Below are 9207 nucleotides of genomic sequence, written 5' to 3'. Positions count from 1 at the left end.
ATATATATTTATACATATGTGATTTTATTCTATCAGATAAAAAATAATTTAAAACATTGAGTTCTCTTAGCTTACTATGTTTTACAAAAGGAAGGTTTTTTATTAACTTTATCAAAATTAAATTATTACCTTGATGGTAAGGCTTTCTTCAACATATAAATTCAAGTCACACTTTAGTTCATCTTCTGCCTTCAGGCACATTTTGTAGCTAGCTCGTCCTTAGATATTATAATTAAAATTGATACTGAGCAAAGGCCATGCCAATGTACAGGAAGTAAGGCCTTTTAGGGACTGTTTAACAGACTGATGGGGATACTGAGGGCCAGAAATTAAAACTGGAGGAATAAGTACTGTAGAGTCCAAATGGTAAAAAATTTAAATGATCATATGTAAAGCTAATTGGCAATCTCAGCCTGGATGCACAGTTTTGAAAATATCTAAAGGAGTCAGATGTTGTAGTTAACATAAAGGCATAGGCTGTGATAATCTTTAATATCAAGAATGTTTGAGTAATCATGTTTGTAAGTAAGGCTGATTTGTCTCTATTTGCTTGCTCCAAATCCATTCTGTCCCATTTCTGGGTCCATTGCACAACAGAAAGAACCAAGAAAAGATTCAAATGTGGAAGGAGGAGAAAGAGTTTGTAGTTTCCTTGCTACACTCCACTTCTTCTCTGCACCTGAATTATTTTGGCTGATAAGAAGAAACCAGTAGAGATTGAGTGGTTAAAAACTCACAACAAAGCAGGAAACGAATTAATAAGAGTAGGATCCACAGATACAGCCCATTGGGGGGTACCATTCTCATGGTTTTTACCTCCCTACAAACTCAATTAAAACAATTTCTTCTGTTGCCCCTTTAATTCCTGTAATAATGCTTCCTAATATTCCCATACCCTGGATGCTTCACTAAAACTGGTTATTTCTTAAACTTCCCCATACTTTTATTAAAGTAGTCTCAGTTAATGTCAGAATGTGCCATCTATTCCCTGCCAGAACTCTGATGGACACTGAGCTATCTTCCTGGTTTGAAGAAGAGCCTAGATACACTCAGGAGTGAATGAGCAGGGACAGGCTTCTGAAATAGAGGAGTGGGGAATAAAGTAGATATGCTTTCTGCCAAAACAGTCACTTAACTGGAGAAAATTATGAAACAAACAATAAAAAAAAACCATTTAAATGTCTGGACATTGTTCTAAAGATATACAACTTATTGAGAATCATTCCCTCAAGAAAATTGACTAAATCTTGGTAAGAACTGAGAGTCTACGGCATTTGAGCAGTAAAACCACTCCATTGGTAATGCAGCAGGCTGACACTACGCCTGATTACCCTGCCTCGGATTGTTTGTAGGGAAAAAAGTCTCCCCATTAGAAGGGGCAAAACAAGAAGTTTAGAAGCTGCTACCCCCTCCAGCACCCATTTGTGGAGCAGGAGTGTCACTCTAAAAAAAAGTGGGCCATTTTCTCTGCTCCTAGATTCTATGTAATGATGCAGGAGTTCTGTCAGAGGAAAAAGCAAGCCATAAGGCCTAAGAGTTCTTCAGCATGTCTGAGGGGACTCATGTTATTTAGAATAGAGGGTAAAGAATTCAGCATCTAAGAGTATTGTTGCAAACGACGGAGATTTTGGTAGAAAATAATAGAGGGCACTCATAATACTATGATACTTATAGAAATAAGGAAAATGGCAGAGCAATAAAAACTTTGACAAAAATAAATAAATAAAACAGATAAACAGTCAAAAAGAACTCTCCTGAAATGATAATCAACTCTGGGGATTGGGAAGGCTTTGCACAAGCACTAATTTGCACCTAATCTGGAACATTCTGAAAATAGACTCAATGACATTCTCCAAGCCACATGCAGATGCATCAGTAAAAGGCAGAAACCTAATTGATACAAAGAAAGTGTTTGAGCACAACCCCTAACCAAACATTGGCTGATTGAGAAGCCGAGAAGCTACCCTGAACCAGGAACAACTCCCAGGACACAAGCCTTTAAAACAAAGTTGCACTCATCTCTAGCAGTCTGGAAGATTGTGTGGGTGTCCAAGGCTGTGCCTTTTTAGGAGAGATGAGAGAGGAAAAATTTAAGTTACTAGTACCTGGCAGAATATGTGGAAAAAAATGTAAACTTACTGAACTGTGAAAGCCACTTTCAAGCCACTTATACATCCAAAGGTAAAGGGTAAACACCTAACTGGCTAAGAGAGCTTAAACACAACCTTTAACAAAATATTCACTCATTCTGATACAGAGGAGACCCCAACATATCCAGGCTAACTGATAGAAACAGTAACAAAAATGTTCTAAGCAGGAATATCAGATGCTGTACACAAAGGAAATCAGCTTCACAGTTTATACAAATCACTTACAAAATAAAAACATGACCAAGCAAACAACAATATTACCTCAGAGGCTTGGGCAAATTAATATTCAGAGTTGCTATGCTGTATTATCTAAAACTACCAGTTTTAAATAATAAGAATGATAAGGAAACAGGAAAGTGTGACACATATGCAGGGGAAAAAATTTGATAATAGAAATTTTGTTTGATGTAACCCAGGTGTCAAATATAGTAGATAAAGACTTAAAAACAATCATTGTGGCTATATTCAAGGAACTAACTAAACAGAACTAAATAATTAAAGTGAGGTTTGAGGATAGTGTCTCATCAAATAGAAGAAAAAAATCAAATAAAGAAAATATAAAAACAGTAAAATGAAAATTATGGGCCATGCACCGTGGCTCACGCCTGTAATCTCAGCAATTTGGGAGGCTAAGGCAGGCGGATCATCTGAGGTCAGGAGTTCAAGACCAGCCTGGTCAACATGGTGAAACCCTGTCTCTACAAAAATACAAAAATTAGCCCAGCATTATGGCAGGTGCCTGTAATCCCAGCCACCAAGGAGGCTGAGACGGGAGAATTGCTTGAACCTGGGAGATGGAGGTTGCGGTGAGCCGAGATCACACCACTGCATCCCAGCCTGGGCGACAGAAAATGAGACTCCATCTCAAGAACTTATGGAGTTGACAAATAAGAAAACAAAAGTAAAAATTAACTAGATTGACTGAAAGTACAATTGAACTGGCCAAAGGAAGAGTCTGTAAAGTAGAAGATAGTTCAATAGAGATTATGCAATCTGTAGAACAGAGAAAAAGGGAAATTTTAAGTAAAGAAAACAGAGATTCATGGAAATGTGTGAAACAATTAAGTGTACCAACATATGTAAAATGGGATTACTAGATAAAAGGAGAAAGGAGCCAAAAAATAAATTTAAAAATTAGTTCCTGAAATCTTCCTGAATTTGATAAAAAGCATTAATCTACACATCTAAGAGGCTCAATAAGCTCCAAGTAGGATAAACATAAAAAATCCACACCCAGACAGGCACATTAAAATGAAAATGCTGTTAGCCAAAAACAGAAAAATCTTGAAAACAGCAGGAGAAAAAAAATGACTCACCACATACAAGGGTACTACAATAAGTTTAACATCTGACTTTGTATTAGAAACAATAGAGACTAGAATGCAGCAGGATGACTTTTCAAAGTATAGGAAGTAAAATAATCCACAAAAAATCATATATATAGCAAAACTACCTCTTAAAAATAAAGGAAAAGGAAAGAATTTCCTAGAAAAGCCATATCCAAGAGAATCTGTTGATACCAAAATCAGAAAGATGTCACAAGAAATAAAAATTATAAACAGATACTTCTTAGGAATTTAGATGAGAAAATCCTCAACCAAATATTAGCAAACTAAATTTAGGAACATCTTAAAAGATTAAATGCCATAACCAAGTGGGATTTGTCCCAGGAATGCAGAGTTGGTTTTGCATCTGAAACATCAATTGGTATAATATGCCATATTAAAGAATAAAGGAAAAAATTCACATGATCATCTTAATGGATGCAGAAAACAGATGTGCCAAAATCAATTACCCCTTTCTTGATAAAATCACACACAATCTGACCAACGACATTTATGAAAAATTAGTAGTTAACATCATTCTTAATGGCAAGGTTGTCTGCTCTCACCATTCCACACAACATTTTACCAGAGGTTCTAGCCAGGGCTATTTGGTCTTGTCCCCCACCCTCCAAAAAAACTCCAGATTGTAAAGAAAGAACTAAAACAATTTTTATATGCAGGTGACATGATCTTGTATATAGAAAATTCCAAGGTATTCATTTAAAAACTGTTAGTCCTAATAAATGAGTCAGTCAATTTGGCAGGATAAAAGACCAATATACAAAATCAATTGTACTTATATGCACTAGAAATCAACATTATGAAAATAAATTTTAAAATTTCTGTAACAATATTATAAAAGAATTAAATACTTATCAAATTTAACAAAATAAATGTAAAACTTTCATACTGAAAATTGTAAGCATCATTGTTGAAATGAAGAAGATTTAAAAATATAGAAAGATATTTCAAGCTCATGGGTCAAAAAATTGTGAAGATGGCAATATTCCCCAAATTAATTTACAAATTTAATACAATTTCTATGAACATATTAGCTCCCTTATTTCTTCAGAAGTTGACAAGCAGTTTCTAAAACATATGTGGAAATTCAAGGGTTCCAGAATATACAAAACAAGTTTGATTACAAAAAGACAAACAACAAAGTTGAAGTACTAACACTTCCTGACTTTAAAATTTAATCAACAGAGTGTGGGACTAGCATATGGTTAGACCTGCATAGATCAATGGAATTAAATTGAGAACCCAGATCTTTGTGGCCAATTGACTTTTGAAAAGGGTGTGAAAACATTTTAATGGGGTCAGGCGGGGAACAAAGGACAAATGGTACTTAGAAACTAGATATCTACATGCAATAAATGAAGTGGAATCCATACCTCACATCATACACAAAGTAACTCAAAATGAATCATAGACCTAAATATAAGTGCTAGAAATGTAAAAGTCTTAGAATAAAACCTGAGAGTAAATATTACGGATCAACAGTAGGCAATGGTATCTTAGATACAATATTAAAAGCACAAGTGACAAAAATAGTTACATTGGATTTCATAAAAATTAAAATACTTTTGTGCAGTAAATGATAAATCAGGAAAATAAAGAACCCCTAAAATGGGAGAAAACATTTGCAACTCATATATCTGATAAAAGATTATATCTAGAATACGTTACAAAAACACTGTTACATCTCAGTAATAAAAATACAAATAATCCCATTAAAATGAACAAAGAATTTGAATAGACAGTTCTCCAACAATATATATAAATAGTAATCACATAAAAGGATGCTCAATCTCTTAAGCCATTTGAGTAATTCAACTCAAAACTATGATGAAATACCACTTCATACACATTCACACGACTAAAGTAAAAAGATAGGCAATAAAACATCTTGGTGAGGTTGCAAAGGAACTGTAAATCTCATTCGTTGTTAATGGTAATATAAAACCGGGCAGCCACTTTGGAGAATAGTTTGATAGTTCCTCAAATTTTAAAAACAACTTTATCATATCATCCAGTAGTTCTACTCCTAGGTCTTTATCCAAGAGAAATAAAAACATATGTACATACAAAGATGTGTACATGAATATTTATGGCAGCATCATCCATAAACAAAATGTGGAAATAGTCCAAATGACCATCATTTCATGAGTGGATAAATGATCATATACAAAGAAATATTATTTGGCAAGAAAAAGGAATAATGTTCTAATACATGCTAAAACATGGATAAAGCTTGAAAATATTATTTTAAGGGAACCACATTGATGACAGAGAATACTTTCAAGAAGTTAGGTTGGAAAAGGTTAAGTGGCATAAAAGGGTAGCAGCTGGAGAGGAGTCTTTTCTGCCGAATACAGAGGCAATAAGACTGGATTATCATAGAGAATTTTAAAACAATGATACAGTTGACCAAGTCTGTCTGTTTTTATTATAACTGTGCATAGGCAATTCGATGACAAAATATTATTCTCGGTCAGAGAAGACCACTCATCTCTACCATTTTCTCCCAACACCGTTGAGTAAAATAAAAAGGAGGGCAAGAAGTTAAAGGAGGATTTCTGATTTGTTATGCTTGTTGTTATAAGAAAGGAAATACTTGTATATGTTTAGATACTGATATGACCAAAACGGCCATAACATTTCCTTTAACTTGGCTAAGCCTTAAACAAACTTTTTTTTTTTTTAATTTATTTGCTTGCTTGCTTCCTTGCCTTTACACCCCTGACCTTGCTTGCTCTCATCCTGGCAGTTAGAGAACCCAAATATCTAACCACAGAAGTCTCTCCCTTCCCTTTTCTTACAGCATTTACTTTAGAAACATTGTATTTGCAAATTCTTTCTCTGCCCCTTTGAGATGTGAATATTTTTAAAATCCTCTTGTTAGCTTTATGACCCCAGACTGTCTTTCTCAAGGACATGGGAACAATTCCTTTGAAATGTGATCATTAAGGAAAATAGAGTCTCTATCTCCCAGTCTCCTTGGGAGGATAGAAACCTAACTTTGATGGGCCTTGCTTCAAGTTGTAAAACTACCTCCTGTTTGAAGACATCAGAAAATTGACTTCTTTTTGAAGGCCAGTTAGCAAACACAGATGGTCTATGATCCCCCCACTCAAGCTACGAGGAACTCTTACGGCTTCATTTCAGTGGAGTTAATACTGTGTTCTAGTCCCTCTTGTCCATTGCTATATGCTGCAATAAAGTTTTCCTTACTTATTTAACTTCATTGGTACAAATTTTACTTTGACAGGAAGGAATGAGTAACAGTTGTAGATACAGGAGAGTGAAATGATAATCAATAGAACAGGCCGGGCGCGGTGGCTCAAGCCTGTAATCCCAGCACTTTGGGAGGCCGAGACGGGCGGATCACAAGGTCAGGAGATCGAGACCATCCTGCCTAACACGGTGAAACCCCGTATCTACTAAAAAATACAAAAAAACTAGCTGGGCGAGGTGGTGGGCGCCTGTAGTCCCAGCTACTCGGGAGGCTGAGGCAGGAGAATGGCGTGAACCCAGGTGGCGGAGCTTGCAGTGAGCTGAGATCTGGCCACTGCACTCCAGCCTGGGCGACAGAGCGAGACTCCGTCTCAAAAAAAAAAAAAAAAAAGATAATCAATAGAACAGAGTTTCTAAAAAAGACAGGATAAAAGATATGTAGAGAGATTTACATTAGCCTAGGGGACAGCTATCCCGTGGTTTGTAATCTACTGGATATTCTTACAAATGACACCAGACTGGAGTATTTTGGCTTTCTGTTTGGGAGTAGGTGAAAACACTCTTATTTTTTGAAGGAAACTGACTACTTTGACATCTTTATCTTAGATATCTAACTTAACTACAGCACAGATGGGCATTTGTTAATTTCACAGTCACAATTTTTAGTGTTATTCTAATTATCTTCAAAATTTATTTAAAGAAGACAATATTGTAGGGGAAACACCAATTTTTTTTCTGTTCTTAGCATTCAGTTTAATAATTATTGCATATTTCACTGCACATTTTAAATAGTGTGTATTTTATTGCAGAGAATCCCTAATTTTAGTTGAAACATCATAAACTGAAGTACTAACACCACTGCATCTCAGACCAGCAAAGAAAATCATTAATTGAATTCAGATTTAATGTTGGGTTCTTTATACTTTAATAAAAAAGACTTACTTGTTTACCCATTTTCACTCAATAAAAGGAGAAATTTTCTAAGAATTAAATTTTCCAGCAGTGGAATTATTTGCTTTTCAGTGAAATAAAATATCTACTGGATATTCTTGGAAACATATGAATTTAAGTGAAATTACTTACAATAGGTGCCCAAATAATGCCATTTCTTTCAACATCATTTCAGTATAACATAGATGAGAAAAAAAATGGTTTGTTATATGTTGTTTCAGTTAAAGCTGCAGTTTCCAAGAACCCACGGGTGATGTTAAGTGAGGACTTACTTTAATTAAGAGACCATTACAGTGGTTCTGTACTTTCTAAGTGTGTGAATTGAACACATTACCTAAATGTACTGGGCTTCAGTTTGTTCACAATTAATTTACTGGAATGTTGTAAAGTTCAAATAAACTAATATATAACTTGTTTTAAAAATTACAAATGAATATACGAGCTATTAGTGTTTTATCAATAGTCATCATTATACATTTCTTATTTGCAAATAGACTAATTTATGTAAAGTTATGCAATACTCAATCACGGTATCTAGCTTTCAAAAGATGCACTATTCTTCTTTCTAACTGTCATTGATGTCAGATGCTTAGTATGGAGAAGTGCTGTCAAGTACTCATCCCCAAATTCTTTTTCTGGTGTTTTCTGAAATTCAGACTTTCAAAGTTGCTGGGTTCTCTCATTAGTTGGCATTTCTACCATCCTGAGTGTTCCCTTCAGGGTTGATTCATGTTGATCCAGGTACAAGAGGTGGTGGTGATGTTTGAGGAGCAAGTTTCACATTTCTAATAGTGAAAATGCTTATAAGAGCTTATAAAAACAATGATGGGTTCATGCACTCCAATAATTATACCAGGTTTTTACTTTGAAATAAACCACAATGTCCAATTAATTGAATTTGCCAGCCATGTCTTTGAATCGGGAGTAGACGATTCTGGTAGGAGAATGTAAATGATGATTTAACTCTATTAGTGTTAAAAGCATCTCGTTCTTAAATTACTTCTACTGAAACTGTATATCCTCTCCACAAAACATGCTAGGACATTCACTTGAAAACAAAAACTGAGAGATTTTAGACTCATGAAAAGCCAGGTGTTTAATTTTATAGAGAAAAAAGTGTTTCAAGAGAGAATCTAAAGGGTGAGGAAAATAACTTGTGGAAGGACAGCGTCCAAGGAGCTATTTTGTCCTTCAAGAAAGAGGATGGTAAACATACAAATTAATTACACTTTGGCGATCCATTGGCATTAAATAACATATTTTAAATCTGCTTGCAACTACATTTAAAGCCTCCAAATGAGGACCAATTGTCTCAGCTTTTCTCCTTCTCTTCTTAGCTCTAGATTTGTCTGGAGTTTGTGTGCTTGGATGGTTCAGGTATTAATTAGAACTATAAAATGAGGTTTGACTACTAACTGTGTTAAGGTGAATTCAGCCACATATCTCTGTTATCATTTATTGGTTTTGTATAGCTAAGAGCTTTTATAGATACTGTATTCTTTCTGGCAAATTAGTCACCAGGTGTGACCGTGCACATACTTCAA

Source organism: Rhinopithecus bieti, unplaced genomic scaffold (genome assembly GCF_001698545.2).
Source record: "Rhinopithecus bieti isolate Rb0 unplaced genomic scaffold, ASM169854v2 scaffold_26537, whole genome shotgun sequence".
NCBI lineage: Eukaryota > Metazoa > Chordata > Mammalia > Primates > Cercopithecidae > Rhinopithecus > Rhinopithecus bieti.
The sequence above is the reverse complement of the archived record's forward strand: the minus strand, read 5'-3'. Positions refer to the sequence as shown.